Raw genomic sequence first — 14,571 nt, 5'->3', positions numbered from 1 at the left:
CCTCGTTAGTACTTACACGCCCAGCTGCGAGTTAACAGTTCAGAAACGCATTTTGTCTGCTGAGCTGAGCGAGTGAAGTATGCGCCGCGGTCTGTCTTTCTCGTGGGCCTCGGCATCAGTTGATGCTTCCGGTCACGGCACCAGTCCAAACGCAGCGGTTTATTTGCTGTGGTAACTGCAGCCTACACGTTGAACGGCAATTCTCTAGTCTTGCTAAAGGCTTCTTTCTGACAAATGGTGCGGATGACAGAATGTTCTTGGATAGTAAGTGTAGATATGAAGATGTTACACGTTATCAAGAATATGTGAGGAACGCTCTGACGTGAAAGTGGTGGAGGGATCTGTCGAAACAGACAGGCGGGACTCGGCGCCCAGACCATTCTCGATTCTGTCTGGAAGCACGCCATCACCGACTGTGGTAGCACGATACCACGTTTCGGCTGATATGGTTCAAATAGCTCTGAGCACTATGGGACTTAACATCTGAGGTCATCAGTCCCCTAGAACTTAGGACTACTTAAACCTAACCAACCTAAAGGCATCACACACATCCACGTCCGAGGCAGGATTCGAACCTGTGACCGTAGCGGTCGCGCGGTTCCAGACTCAAGTGCCTAGAACCACTCGTCCACACCGGCCGGCTTCGGCTGGTAACCCGAGAACATTTTATCAACGAAATTTGCGAGAAATTTTGCATTTCCATGTTGCTTGCTGTCTGAATCAAGTCTTTCTAGTTACCACCACAACGCTGGTGCACTCGTACGGATTTGTTCCTAAAACCTGACTGCAAGTTCCGCAACGTTCATTCGGTTCTACTCCTGACTCATAGGACTTCAAAATGTGTTCATTACAAACTCAAGAGCAGAAATTGAAAACTGTCTAAGTTCCTTTTTTTCACAAAACACATTTTCAGTACTATTCTGTTCTCTGTACTCTTTTGCATATCCCTGGACTTGATCATGGTGAGAGTCTTTCAAACAAGCGTTAGCAGATGGCGCAAGCTCTATGTACCGAGCAGTGCTTCCCTTTGGGGTTCAGAGGCCTCCTCCATTTAACGCGCGATGGTTTGAAGAAATAACATAAAAGTTTTTGGTGAGTGGACACTGCTTTTTGAACTGCGACGGAGATTTTATAATAGTAGAAAAACGGATAAAAGTAATCAAGCACCTTGTTCCGAAGATTTACACAAGGGTATTGAGTCAGCTAGAGCCGCAAACCTATTCAATATGAATCTAATACATACAACCTACCTCTTTGCTTTCACAGATGTAGCTACAACAGTGTTTTCAATGCAAGCGTGTAAGATATCCAAAAGCAATATGATCAAAGTGTCTCATACTCATCAATTTCAAATAACATTTAAAAATTCGTACTCTGAAACACAAGAATGGAAACATGTCAGTCTATTACAAAGAGGAAAGACCATGGTTGATGTATGTCATGCTGTACTTCATGTGAAAGAGCAGCCATGTTTGGCAGTTGCAGAATAGGAAGAACTGTTGACCATTTGCCATTTCTTCCTCGAAAGCTCCAGGTGTTTTACAATAACCTTTGCACAATCTGATCGTAAGTATGGTGTACGAAACACATGTCAATACTGAGATTTTTTCCTTGAATTTAATTTTGTTATTCACGTGTCATATATATAAAAGATACGAGAAATGTTTTTATCGACTACTGTTCTACTGAGTAAAATATTACCGCTTTAATTCTGTAAGTGTATTATCGTAAATAAAACGTAGTTCCTCATTATTAATTGTAATTGAAACAAAAACTATCGTTTTTACGTAGAAAAAGTCGTTGTCTCTTATAGCACTTAGAACGTACTTAATAAATTATCTATTTTATAATTAGTCTCACTATTTTTTTCAGTCAGGAGGTGGGCAGCATAATTCTGTGGCATCGGAATACCTTCCTAGTTTCTTGGATATGTAAGATATGTACTAAGAGAGATATATTGTTTCTTCTTTCTTTTGACAAATGCGCGATTTGGCACTTACAACCTCGTCAATTTCCACTTTTCAGTTGCTTTTCTTATCACTTAATTAAGATGCTGAGGCACGCAATTCTGAAATAGTGGGCACCATGCTTTCGATTAAATAATTGTCGACACACATTTTATAAATTCATGTTCATTTATGTAAAGTGGCAAACACATAAATGCCACAAATGACGAAGTTACGTTAAGTCACATGACGTAAGGCTGCCACTCATTCAAATAGTAGACCCCATATTCGTCTGTTAAAATACTTCATGCCGCCTAGTCTTGACTATAAATAGAAGACTTTGTCGAGTGCTTAATTTTCTAAAACAACATCCTAAACGTGTTAACATTCCGTGAGTTGAGATTATCGACTCCCTATTTCGACCAATTAATTTATTTATGTGCAGAAACTCGCAGGGAAGAGAGCTATCAAAGTGCCCTTCTGCCGCCTGCAAGAACTCTCGGCGCAAGGTCGTACCGCTGCTCAACAGGTTTTATAGCCTTTCTCCCAAGGTGGTATGTCAGGCATGGTGAAAGCTACCACTCTACGATAATCGTCAGAATTCTTCGAAGTAAATCAAGAAAGAAAGTCTAAATTAACTTCACATCACACTTCACGGGCGACGAAGCTCTTTTAATGGCGGCGTAAATCCTACAATAACAATATTCGTGGTCACATTGTGTAGTCGATCATAAACGATCTTAGATATATTCTCTCCAGTGAGATCGGTAGTAACCGTGATGTATCACTCATCATATATACATATGTTTTAGTCAAACGACTTCGAACTCGTCTAAGAGCTAATAACGGAGCTGTTGCTACCTGTTGCTGTGTTCAGTATAAATAAGTTACATGAATAGCGACAGCAAGGAATAATTTCGGTCAAGACCGTACATAGCTCAGGTAAAATTCTCTTAAACTAACGCTAAAATTGGTCGATTATACAATACGTAGCGTCCTTCCATCGTGATTGCAATGCGAATGATATCTCCAGTAATGTTAAGCTCTTAATACGCACACAGTAAACAATTAGCTAAGTGGATATGTACCTAGGTTCATAAATTAAGCATAACCAGTAGAAGAAACATGCAGAATGGTTCAAAGAAATTGACTGGTACAATTCCTTCGTTATGTTTTTTTACGCTTAAGAAGTCTACTGTTCAGATTATAATGCTGAACTACCACTATACATAATATCACTACGTCTCCTCCATTCCATATTGTAACGAACGAAGCATTTGTTTTTAGTAGTGCACGAAGAAAGTCTGAAACCTGGCCTGTCAGTTTCCTTCGCCAGCGATCATCTGACGGAAGTGCATGCAGCACCAGCAGTAGTGAATATGTGACACAAGATTGAATCATTTAGAATACTCTGCGCTAACCACGGTGATTACCTCGAGATCAAAAAATCTGTGAGTTGTTGTTCCCAGCAGTAAACATTCCAACAAAGTAAGTGCAATAATTTGCAATATCCCTGTACTTAATTTTCATCAGTTGATTCCTGTGTCACACTGTTCGAATCACGACTAATTACATGTCATTGAATAGTTTATCAGTCAAGTTTTTGTATCATTTTCCAGTATTTATTTCTCTTCCGCCCCGGTAGCTGAGTGGTCAGCGTGACAGACTGTCAATCCTAAGGGCCCGGGTTCGATTCCCGGCTGGGTCGGAGATTTTCTCCGCTCAGGGACTGGGTGTTGTGTTGTCCTAATCATCATCATTTCATCCCCATCGACGCGCAGGTCGCCGAAGTGGCGTCAAATCGAAAGATCTGCACCAGGCGAACGGTCTACCCGACGGGAGGCCCTAGCCACACGACATTTCCATTTTTATCATAAAGCAATATCACAGCCAACTTTCTTTCCCTATGTTGTCAAGCTCGAGTGGTTAATGTGACATAGGTTTAGTTACCTAATTGCACGGTTGTAGTAGGCCCTCCCTTAGGCGGTTCCAGTGCTGATGGTGAATGAGATTTTGATCACCATAATGTGGTCATTATTTCATGGAGAGAGATCGTGAGGCAGTTTTGATGGTAATCAGAGTTCCGCAGCCCCTTGGATTCTAATCTAGAAGATCAGGCTGTGTTACGTCGCTATGTTTCAGTTTCTCGCCTCTACCATTCTGATCAACATCGCATACCTCATGCACTCATCACAATTATATATTCTAAACATCTACACTAAAGAAAATCAGTTAAGTCTATTTTATGGGAAATTGTCAGCGTGTGCAAACAAAATAGAACATCTCCAGCTACGCTGTTGAATCACCTCTTCAAGTGTCGAGGGCAACTCTGTCGCATGCCTGACACCTAATTACTCAATAGCGGACTTTCAGGCAGTGAGTTTGCTCTTTTCTCTATTGATCTTTATTCAACTGAAAACCGGGAAGCAACAGAGTGTTTCAAAATATCATTTTGTTAGAGGGACAGTTTGCGTTTCCCCAGCATTATTTTGAAACGGATTTAACATAGCACTCTCTCTTATCAGTCAAGTGTGGTGTCACCGCCAGACACCACACTTGCTAGGTAGTAGCCTTTAAATCGGCCGCGGTCCGTTAGTATACGTCGGACCCGCGTGTCGCCAGTATCAGTGATTGCAGACCGAGCGCCGCCACACGGCAGGTCTGGAGAGACTTCCTAGCACTCGCCCCAGTTGTACAGCCGACTTTGCTAGCGATGGTTCACTGACAAATTACGCTCTCATTTGCCGAGACGATAGTTAGCATAGCCTTCAGCTACGTCATTTGCTACGACCTAGCAAGGCGCCATTACCAGTTACTATTGATGCTGTAAAACATGTAGCGTCAAGAGCGATGTTCACCAATTATGGATTAAAGTTAAGTATTCCAGCAGCTACGTACGTTCTTTGCTAGTGTAATTTCCTTGACCTGTTCCAGACCTCACGCCAGCCTGCGTGAGCTAAAACGCGTGCCTTTCGGCTTCCTCTCATAGTGGGTTGGCTGTCTTGCCAATCCACAACATCCAGCACCATGCATATCCTGACTATCCTGATAGTTACGAAATACAGACCTGTGTTGTTAACAAAAAAAAGAAGGAAATCGTTTAAACATTTCCTTAGCAACTACTTTAAGATTTGCTAGGCCTTGGCTTAGACTCACAATCAATCCACACTCCTCGCCAGCAATTAATAATTACGAAGAAATAGTTTCTGTTGATGGGCTGTGAGGTTCTTGTTCACCTTCTACGGAAGTTCTACTTGTTCGAAAGACCACTATCATTTCTGTGGTGTCACCGCCAGACACCACACTTGCTAGGTGGTAGCTTTTAAATCGGCCGCTGTCCGCTAGTATAGGACGGACCCGCGTGCCGCCACTGTCAGTAATTGCAGACCTAGTGCCACCACACGGCAGGTCTAAAGAGACGTACTAGCACTTGCCCCAGTTGTACAGCCGACGTTGCTAGCCATGGTTCACTGAGAATTACGCTCTCATTTGCCGAGACGATAGTTAGCATAGCCTTCAGCTACAATTTCTACGACCTAGCAATGCGCCGTATTCGATTGATATTGAGATTCTATTCATGTATCATCAAGAGCGATGTTCTACAAATGTGGATTAAAGTTAAGTATTCCAGAAGCTACGTACTTTTCTTTATAGCATTCATTACGTATCCTGTTTCAGACCTCACGCCAGCCTGCGTGAGTTTAAGCGCGTGCCTTTCGGCTTCCTCTCATTGTGTCTAGGCTGTCTTGTCTAGACACAACATATTTGACGACGAGGATAAAAAAGGATCTTGTTCTTTGTACTTGCTTTGCCCTACTTTACTTGTGTCATGGCTTCGCCACAATCTCCAGATGTAATGTCCGAATTTTATCGCTTGCAGAATCAGCAGACGCAGGCCTTATTGGATGCCCTTGGACAACTCGTCCAGGGTCAACGTGCACTGCAAAACGACGCGGCAGCCGCCGCTCCACCGCTACAGCAGCCACAACAATTTCACTTTAAATATTTTGTATTTTCCTTCAATTGCTGAGATGCTGTTCTAGCTGCATATTACCTATCGGTCTCCATCTAGTCTTATTCGGAAACAGATAGATTTAAATCAACGCCCGGAAATCGTTGTTTAGTGTATCCATACTTTCCCTACATCATTACAGTCAAATGCTACGAAATTCCTTTAAAGATCCCAGGAACGATGCCTTCCCGCATTCATAGCTAGATGAGCTAACATTGCATCAAGAATGATGACGAAATATGCACTAACGTTCCTCAGAACTGAAGCTAGGAATGAGGAGGATTCATTACAGGAAATAATGTATCTACTGGTTCAGTTTCATCGTTCGTGCTACTGTCGGCACAGGAAGTGTAGCGTTGATAACGACACATTGCACAAAGAATACTGTGCTTGTAATGTAAACAAAATCAAACATTAAATCTTCATTTGTTTGTTTCTGAGGATTTTCTGAACGCAGGACTTCGTTTACAGCTTTCAATTATCCCACGAGCTTGCCATTTGTCAGGTGTTTATTGGGAGCACTACCTGATGGGCATTGTGCACAAGCCAGCATATATATTATAACCGACAACTGAATTAGCGAAATGATTGGCTATCAACCAACAGGTCATCTTACATCATGATCCCAGATATGACCATGTTCAGCTGGTTCTAAGTTTTCGTACTCCAATATCGTTCATAAAAGTGTAGACCTGGTTTCTCGGCCTGTTGTATGATCAGTACATTCACAGTGTACTGATTTCAAACGATTCGTTTGGAACTTCCAGCAGTAAATTTCACACAACATCACTGAAGTCATTTACATTTCACTACTAGCACGTAACGTGAACGCAGTATTACTTCAAGTAGATGAATTTTGTGAAATTTAACATCCCAAATAGCGCCAAACGGCGTTTAGGTATCAGTGAAAATGCTGTTCGTACACTATTCATTTCAAATGAAACTTTATGGTTGCAGAGACCTTTTCAAGTCTCAACACCTGTGATGCATATATCCAGACCGAAGTGACAAATCGAAATTTGTACCAAGGCTAGGATTCGAACCCATGTCTTTTGCTCACTAAGGCAGATGCGCTAACCACTACGCCACCCTGGCACAGTGGCTTTGCTCAACTGCACGGACGACTCTAGCACGCCTCCCTCCTTGTCCAAATTCCCATTCACGCCTCAGCTCACCTGGTATTCCGTCAAAAACTCGAACATTCGAATGTATAGATACATTACAAATGTTTAAGACGTGAAAAGTCTCTGAGACCATATAGTTCCATTTAATTAAGGTACCTATGCCCGACTTTCAGGCAGGATCTCAGGGTAAAAGTTCTTCGGTTGGCACTACGAGAGCGGAAGATCCACACCGACGACAGCGCCCTCAAGCCGGCGCTGCGCAGCTCTACGAGCGGCGCTCCAGATTCACCCCATTTTGATCACGAGCAGACGACCTAGCAAGATTGTTTCTATTGCATAGTGGGTGAGCCACTACAGATTTTGCCTTTGTAACTTCTAGTCGATGTTAGCTTTGATTGATGTACGGCTTTGCACCTACGTGCTCATCTCAACCAAAGTTAATTAACAATTTATGTACTGATATTCTTCCTACAGTAAAGCATCTCCGGCGGTACTTCGCTGTGAATAGCGCCCTTCGATTGTAGCTTTCGTCATTAATTGAAGTGTTAGGGTTTTGCAGGTGCCAGCCAGCCAGACAGCCAGCCAGCCAGCAGCAGCAGCGGTTCCAGCCAGCAGCAGCAGCAGCGTTCCTGCCAGCCAGCCAGCGTTCCTGCCAGCCAGCGAGCGTTCCAGCCAGCCAGCCAGCGTTCCTGCCAGCCAGCCAGCGTTCCTGCCAGCCAGCGAGCGTTCCAGCCAGCCAGCCAGCGTTCCTGCCAGCCAGCCAGCGTTCCTGCCAGCCAGCGAGCATTCCAGCCAGCCAGCCAGCGTTCCTGCCAGCCAGCGAGCGTTCCTGCCAGCCAGCGAGCGTTCCTGCCAGCCAGCCAGCGTTCCTGCCAGCCAGCGAGCGTTCCTGCCAGCCAGCGAGCGTTCCAGCCAACCAGCCAGCGTTCCTGCCAGCCAGCCAGCGTTCCTGCCAGCCAGCGAGCGTTCCTGCCAGCCAGCCAGCGTTCCTGCCAGCCAGCGAGCGTTCCAGCCAGCCAGCCAGCGTTCCTGCCAGCCAGCGAGTGTTCCAGCCAGCCAGCCAGCGTTCCTGCCAGCCAGCCAGCGTTCCTGCCAGCCAGCGAGCGTTCCAGCCAGCCAGCCAGCCAGCCAGCCAGCCAGCCAGCGTTCCTGCCAGCCAGCCAGCGTTCCTGCCAGCCAGCCAGCCAGCCAGCCAGCGTTCCTGTCAGCCAGCCAGCCAGCCAGAGTTCCTGCCTTGCGGTCGCCCCCCGCCAGCGGCCTCAGTCGGATTTTCATCGGTCCTCGTCTGCCTTCCTCTGTGTTTCGTCCGTCTTGTAAGTCCATTGTTCTCTTCTGTGCCTTTTTTCCCTCGCATCATGTCGAATCCCACCACCACTACCACTGCCACCACTACTGCCATAGTCTACACGTGCCCATCCGCTGCCACCACCACCATCAAATGGTGTGCCCAATTCCCGCCCCCCCCTCATTCCATCCCCCCGCTCCTCACTCTGCCATCTCCTTCGCTTTTTGTCGCCCCTTCCCCGGCTCCTTCCTCCTGCGCCTCCTCCTCTGACCCCTTCCCTCCACTCCCTCCCTCTGCTCCTTCCGTTTCTGTGGGCCCTGCTAGAGTGGTGGCCTGGAGGGCCATGGCCCACGCCCCGCTCTCGCTTTCACTGTCATCGTCACCTCATCATCGCCATCGCATTCACCATCGCCATCTCCGGCGCCGGCTCCAGTGTCCACATCGGGACCTGCCACTTCCCGCCATCTTCCCGTTGCACCTGTCCCCCACTCATCCTCTCACCCTTCCGTCGCCACCAAACGCCCCAATGGCACCCCTGCCTCCTCTGCTCCTAAAAAGACCCAGCCCCTTCCTCCTTCCCCTCCCCCCAGGACGCCAAGGATGTCTCCCTGCCTGCCCCTGATCCCTCCTCCTCCTCCTCCCCATCCTCCTACAGATACCTCCTCTCCTGTCCTGATCCCTCCCTCCTTGAGGCCCAAAACCTCACTCTCTTCTTCCACCAACACTTTCCCAGTGCCCCCATCTCCCTCTTCACTCCTCACCGTGACTCCGTCCTCATCTCCTCCCCCAGCCCTATCCTTCTCACTGACATCCTTTCCCGCATCCCCATCAACCGCTTTGGCCCCAATGCCTCCCTCACCCCTGCACCTTCCCTTTCTCCCTCCCACCAACCCCAACCCCCGCATTTCCCACTGACCCTCTCCGCCGTGATCACTTGGCTTGGTCCCACGATCACAGAGGAGGAAGTGTTGGCGGAGCTCAAGGCACATCCCTCGTTGGAAGTATGGGCGGTCTGCTGCATTTTCAACTCAGCCGGCCCCACCCACCTTATGCGGGTTTTTTTCAGAACACGCCCCCTCCATTGACCGTCTCCTGAAGGAGTGTGCCCTCCTCTTCAACCAACGCTACACCGTCGACCCCTCCCGTTCCCCTCTTCAATTCCTCCGCTGCCAGAGGTGTCTGCGCTATAACGTGCATACAACATCTGAGTGCCGCGAGGCCCCCATCTGCCCACACTGTAAACAAGCGCATTTCCTCCGTTAGTGCCCCAACCTCCAGTCCCCTCCCTCGTGGAACACCTGTAATCTCCCACATCCCACGTACTCCCAAAAATGTAAGGCCTGACCCCCTCCCATCACTCCTGAACTCACCGTCCCTGTCCGCCCTCTGGACGCCCCCACCCCTCCTAGCAATTCCCTTCGCTCCCCCCTCCCCAACGCTGAGGACATCATCAGGTTACTCACCATCGTTCTCCAAAATGTCCACCCGTTCCAGCGCTCACACACGCTCCAGCAGATATCCCTCGCCGCCCGTTCCATCTTCCACCTCAAAATCTATGCCACCTACTCCCCATTTTACCTTCTCCCGTCTCGACACCCTTGTCTAAATCCCTGTCATGGCACGACAGCATTGTATCCTGTTGAACAACATCCGTTCCCTTTCCGCCAACAAGAACCTCTTCACGCACACCTTCGCCACACACAGTGTGGATGCCTTCCTCCTCAATAAAACCTTTCTTCAGCCCCACCACACCATACACACCTCTCCTTACCTCCTTCACCGCTCTGATAATCCCTTCCTGATAGCGTGTGGCGGAGTTGCCATTGGTCACCACCGCCAGATCCCAGTTTGGCTCCAACCTGTCCTTCCCGACCCCACCGAACACATGATCCTTAGTCTCTTCTTCTCCGGCCTTACCATCACCTGTGCCACCATCTATGTCCGCCCTCACGCCCCTATTCCTTTTGACTTCCTCTCACACATTGACCGTACCTTCTCCTCCTACGTGATCGCTGCCGACCTCAACATCCATAGTCATTCCGCCACCCAATTATGGCAGTAGCATCGGTTCCTCTCCTCCCTCCAAGGTGACCTTGTCCCCATTCCCCAGCACACCTGCCCTGAATCCAACTCCACTCCTGATGTCATCCTCTCCTCCCCTAACCTCCTTGGCCGCATAGCGGTAGATGTCCTGGACCCCGTTGGTAGTGACCATCTCCCTGTCCTCCTCACTGTTTCAGATGGTGGTCGCCCCCGACCTGACTCTCGTAATGAACCTCCCCTGAAGTACGTCCATGATTATTCAAATGGTTCAAATGGCTCTGAGCACTATGGGACCTAACTGCTGAGGTCATGAGTCCCCTAGAACTTAGAACGACTTAAACCTAACTAACCTAAGGACATCACACACATCCATGCCTGAGGCAGGATTCGAACCTGCGACCGTAGCAGTCCCGCGGTTCCGGACTGCAGCGCCAGAACCGCTAGACCACCGCGGCCGGCTCCATGATTATTCCCGTGCCGACTGGAATGCCTACTGGGATACCCTATCTACCCAGGTCAATGGCCACCCCTTCACCTACCACCACCCTGATGATATTACCCATGCCGCCTCCTTTCTCCAGCAGACCTGGTCTGAGGACGTGGAAGCCCAAGTCCCTTCTGTCGCCATCCACCCCCACCATCCTACCTTACCCCCACAGGCCATTCTCCTCCTCCGTGAATCCCGCCATCTCTACCATTCCTTCCTCCACACGTGTGACCCAGACACACTATGACGCCACCGGCAACTCCAACGACACATTCGAAACTTACTCGCGGCTAAGAAACTCGGGGACCGGCGACAGACATGCATCCGTTTAAATGCTACACTTCCTATAAACTCTTCCAAGTTCTGGTCAGCCTTCTGCCGCCTTACCGGATCTAACCCCCCCCCCCCCCTACTATCCTATCCTTCATGATAGTCAACCATTCCCTGACAACCTTAGTAAGGCCAATCACTTTGCCTCCTACCTCTCCGATGTCTTTACCATTCCCGACGATCCACAGTTCGATTACTCCCTCTTCCCAGATGTCCGCGATTGAACTGACACCTCTGTCCCTCCCCTCGCACCTGGTTTCCAGTACTTGGACAACATTGCACACACCGGACTCAATGTCCCTATCACTACACAGGATCTCATCACTACACTCCACACGAAACGCAACACCGCTCCTGATCACGATCATGTCAGCTATCGCCGCCTTCGGAAAGCTCCTGCCTCTTTCTTCTCCACCCTGGCCAGGCTGTATAATGTAGTCCTGTCCACCGGCTACTACCCCGACCTGTGGAAAACCTTCCATATCCTGATGTTCGATAAACCCGGTAAACTGCCGTCTGCTGTCTCCTCCTACTGTCCCATCAGCCTTACATCGGTCTTCAGCAAGGTCCTGGAATCCATCCTAACCCGACACATCCACCAGCATCTCCGCCAACACCACCTCCTTCCCATTACCCAGTGTGGCTTTCGGCCGTCCTTCTCTTCCGATGACCTTCTCCTTCACCTCACTCATCTCCTCCCCGAACAGCTTAATTCCCGTCGCTCCGCTATCTTCCTCTCCCTTGACCTTGAACGAGCCTATGACTGCGTGTGGCATTCCGGTGTCCTCTTCAAGCTCCAAACCTTCGCCCTTCCCATTAACAATGTCCGTCTGATCGGCTCCTTTCTTTCCCAACGTCCTTCCTACATCACCATCCGTAACACGGATTCCTACACCTTTTCCCCCTCCTCCGGTGTGCCCCAAGGCTCCGTCCTCTCCCCTCTTCTGTACCTTTTGTATATGGCGGACGTGTGACGTGCTGCCGCCTTCACCCCCCCCCATCCACCTTCTCCAGTACGCCAATGACACCACCTTCCTTGCCATTGCCCCCACCCTGCAGCGCTCCCAACACATTCTCCAATCCCATCTTGACCGGTTCACCACTTGGTGCAACCAGTGGTTGCTTAAGGTCAATCCTTCCAAAACCCAGGTGATCATTGTGCGCAAAACCACCCCTTCCTTTCTCCTCCTCGATTTCTATATCACCATCTATGGCCGTCCTATCGCCCTCACCCCCACCCTTAAGTACCTTGGCGTCACCCTCGACCGTCGCCTCTCCTGGACCCCCCACCTCTGGACAATCCAAGCCAAGGCATGCTCCCGACTCTGTCTCCTCAAGCTCCTTTCTGGCCGTACATGGGTCTGGACCCCTCCAACATACCTATAAATCCCTCCCTATAAATCCTATCCTTTGCTGTGCCCACCCTGCCTGGATCTCTGCTCCCCCTACCTTTTACAAATCCCTTCAGATCTTAGAACGCCATGCTCTTTGCTTCACCTATAGCATCCGTCTCCCCTCCCCCACACGGATCCTGTACGACCTTATTCCGTTCCCCCACCTCCTCCATTTTCTTGAACGGGTACAGATCCTCTACACCTCCCGTAAACTCGATCCTCCTCACCCGCTGGTCTCTCCCACCCTCTCCCGCACCCGTCCGCTGCTGCGCCTGTATTTCCATGTCCCACCTGCTCTCCATCTCTCCACTCTCCATACCCTCTCCCAAGGTGGCTTCCGCCAGCTCCCCCTCCCTGATGATGCCCTCCTCTCCTTCATCTACCCCTCCTACCAACTTTGATCCTCCCTCCCTCTTCCTGTGTTTGTTCCTATGGGCACCCTCTCTCCCTTCTCTCCCCCTTCCCTCCCTCCTCCCTTTCTCCCCACTCCTCCCCCAGGCTTCCCCTACCCCCATATCTCCATTCCTCCTACCATCTCCTCTGCCAATGGCATCTTTGCTCTCCCCTCTCCCTTCCCCGCTCCCTTCTTCCCCTCTTGGCAGGTCCCCGGACTCGCACATGTTATGTGGACATTCGCGCGCTGGAGATCAACCTACTGTTTGTGTGTGGCGTCGTGTTCGTGCTCAAGTGTTCCAGTGGTTATTCGTTTGTGCTCCAACGTTCGCGTGTGCCATCTATCATCTCTGTGCGTGTCCACGTCCATGAACATTCTTATCATGGACTCTGCGCCCGTGAACGCCTCCGTGTGTTTTAATTTTGTATGTCTACTTCTGTACATCCACCCTTTCTGTTCTACGATTGTCTTCTTTTGTATCTTTAGTTTTATCTGTGGCCGAAGAGCGGCGTAATATGCCGCTGCTGGCCTACCTGTATCAGGTGTGAAATTAACAATAAAGGGAAAAAACTACAGTAAAGGTGCTTTAAATTTACACGCAGTACCGAAGTACTTCACCTTTTCCTGCTCATACTGGCGTCCTTCACTCTCGGCCTATTTTGCAGAAGTAGTTCACAGGAGCAGATCCACGCGCCGCCTATCCAGGCGAGATACAAAAAAGTTCCAATTCAGTTGAAGAGCCTCTGCAATGCTATTCGAGATTAGGGGAAATACCAAGTGGGCTCAGGAGTGAATGGGAGTTTGGATCGAGGATGGAGGAATGCTTGAATAGTCTGCGCAATTGTGCGAGACCACTATGCATGATTGGCATAGTGGTCTGTTTAGTGACCAGGAAACTTGGTTTCGAATCCCGGCCTTGGTACAAATTTTCTGTCATAACTGTCTGCATACATACATCACTATTAATTTCGCTTAATTATATACTGTCGGTAACTGCTGATTAAGTGAGGAAATGGAATGCAATTTATTACAAATATTGAGTAGTACATGCTAAATCTGGTTACGTTAACCGAATAGGTTTTGTTCTTATAGTTTTTTGTAGAATATAATTTGTTCTAAAAGACAGTGCAAGCACACATCTTAAATATTAATGAAAACACATCATATCCCTGTCAGGTACTATTTTGCCAGTAAGTTGAAATGAAGCCGGTATCTGTAAGTTATATGCATAGTTTCTTTCTGTGTAGTCGCAAAAAAAAAAATCCTTTACAATACCTATACTTCAATAGTTAAGGATCATAGGCCAGTAAGGGGAAAAAAATAGAAGTTGTGAATACAATGAAAGTTCGGTGAGAACGAAGAAATTTGCTGTCAGCGATTGGAATATTCTAGAGTGATAATAATTTACTCATTCCTCATTTTCACACACGATTGAGAATAAAACTATTCTTTACAGACGCATATTTTTGCGTTAATAGAAAGCTAAATGAAAACCTACGTACACTTCTCGGTCAATTCAATTTTACTGGTCTATCTCTGAAATCAATTTCTGTTCC

At 48.3% G+C, this 14,571-nt stretch overlaps 1 protein-coding gene across 1 annotated transcript in view; it reads right to left on the bottom strand.

Moving 5' to 3' along the window:
- Positions 1-14,571, bottom strand: part of LOC126184523 (serine proteinase stubble-like) — a 366,220-nt gene that overhangs the window by 216,892 nt on the left and 134,757 nt on the right. The gene's annotated exons all lie outside the window — the stretch shown is intronic.

The sequence above is a fragment of the Schistocerca cancellata genome, chromosome 4, assembly GCF_023864275.1.
Source record: "Schistocerca cancellata isolate TAMUIC-IGC-003103 chromosome 4, iqSchCanc2.1, whole genome shotgun sequence".
In the NCBI taxonomy this organism is placed as follows: Eukaryota; Metazoa; Arthropoda; class Insecta; order Orthoptera; family Acrididae; genus Schistocerca; species Schistocerca cancellata.
The sequence above is the reverse complement of the archived record's forward strand: the minus strand, read 5'-3'. Positions and strand labels throughout refer to the sequence as shown.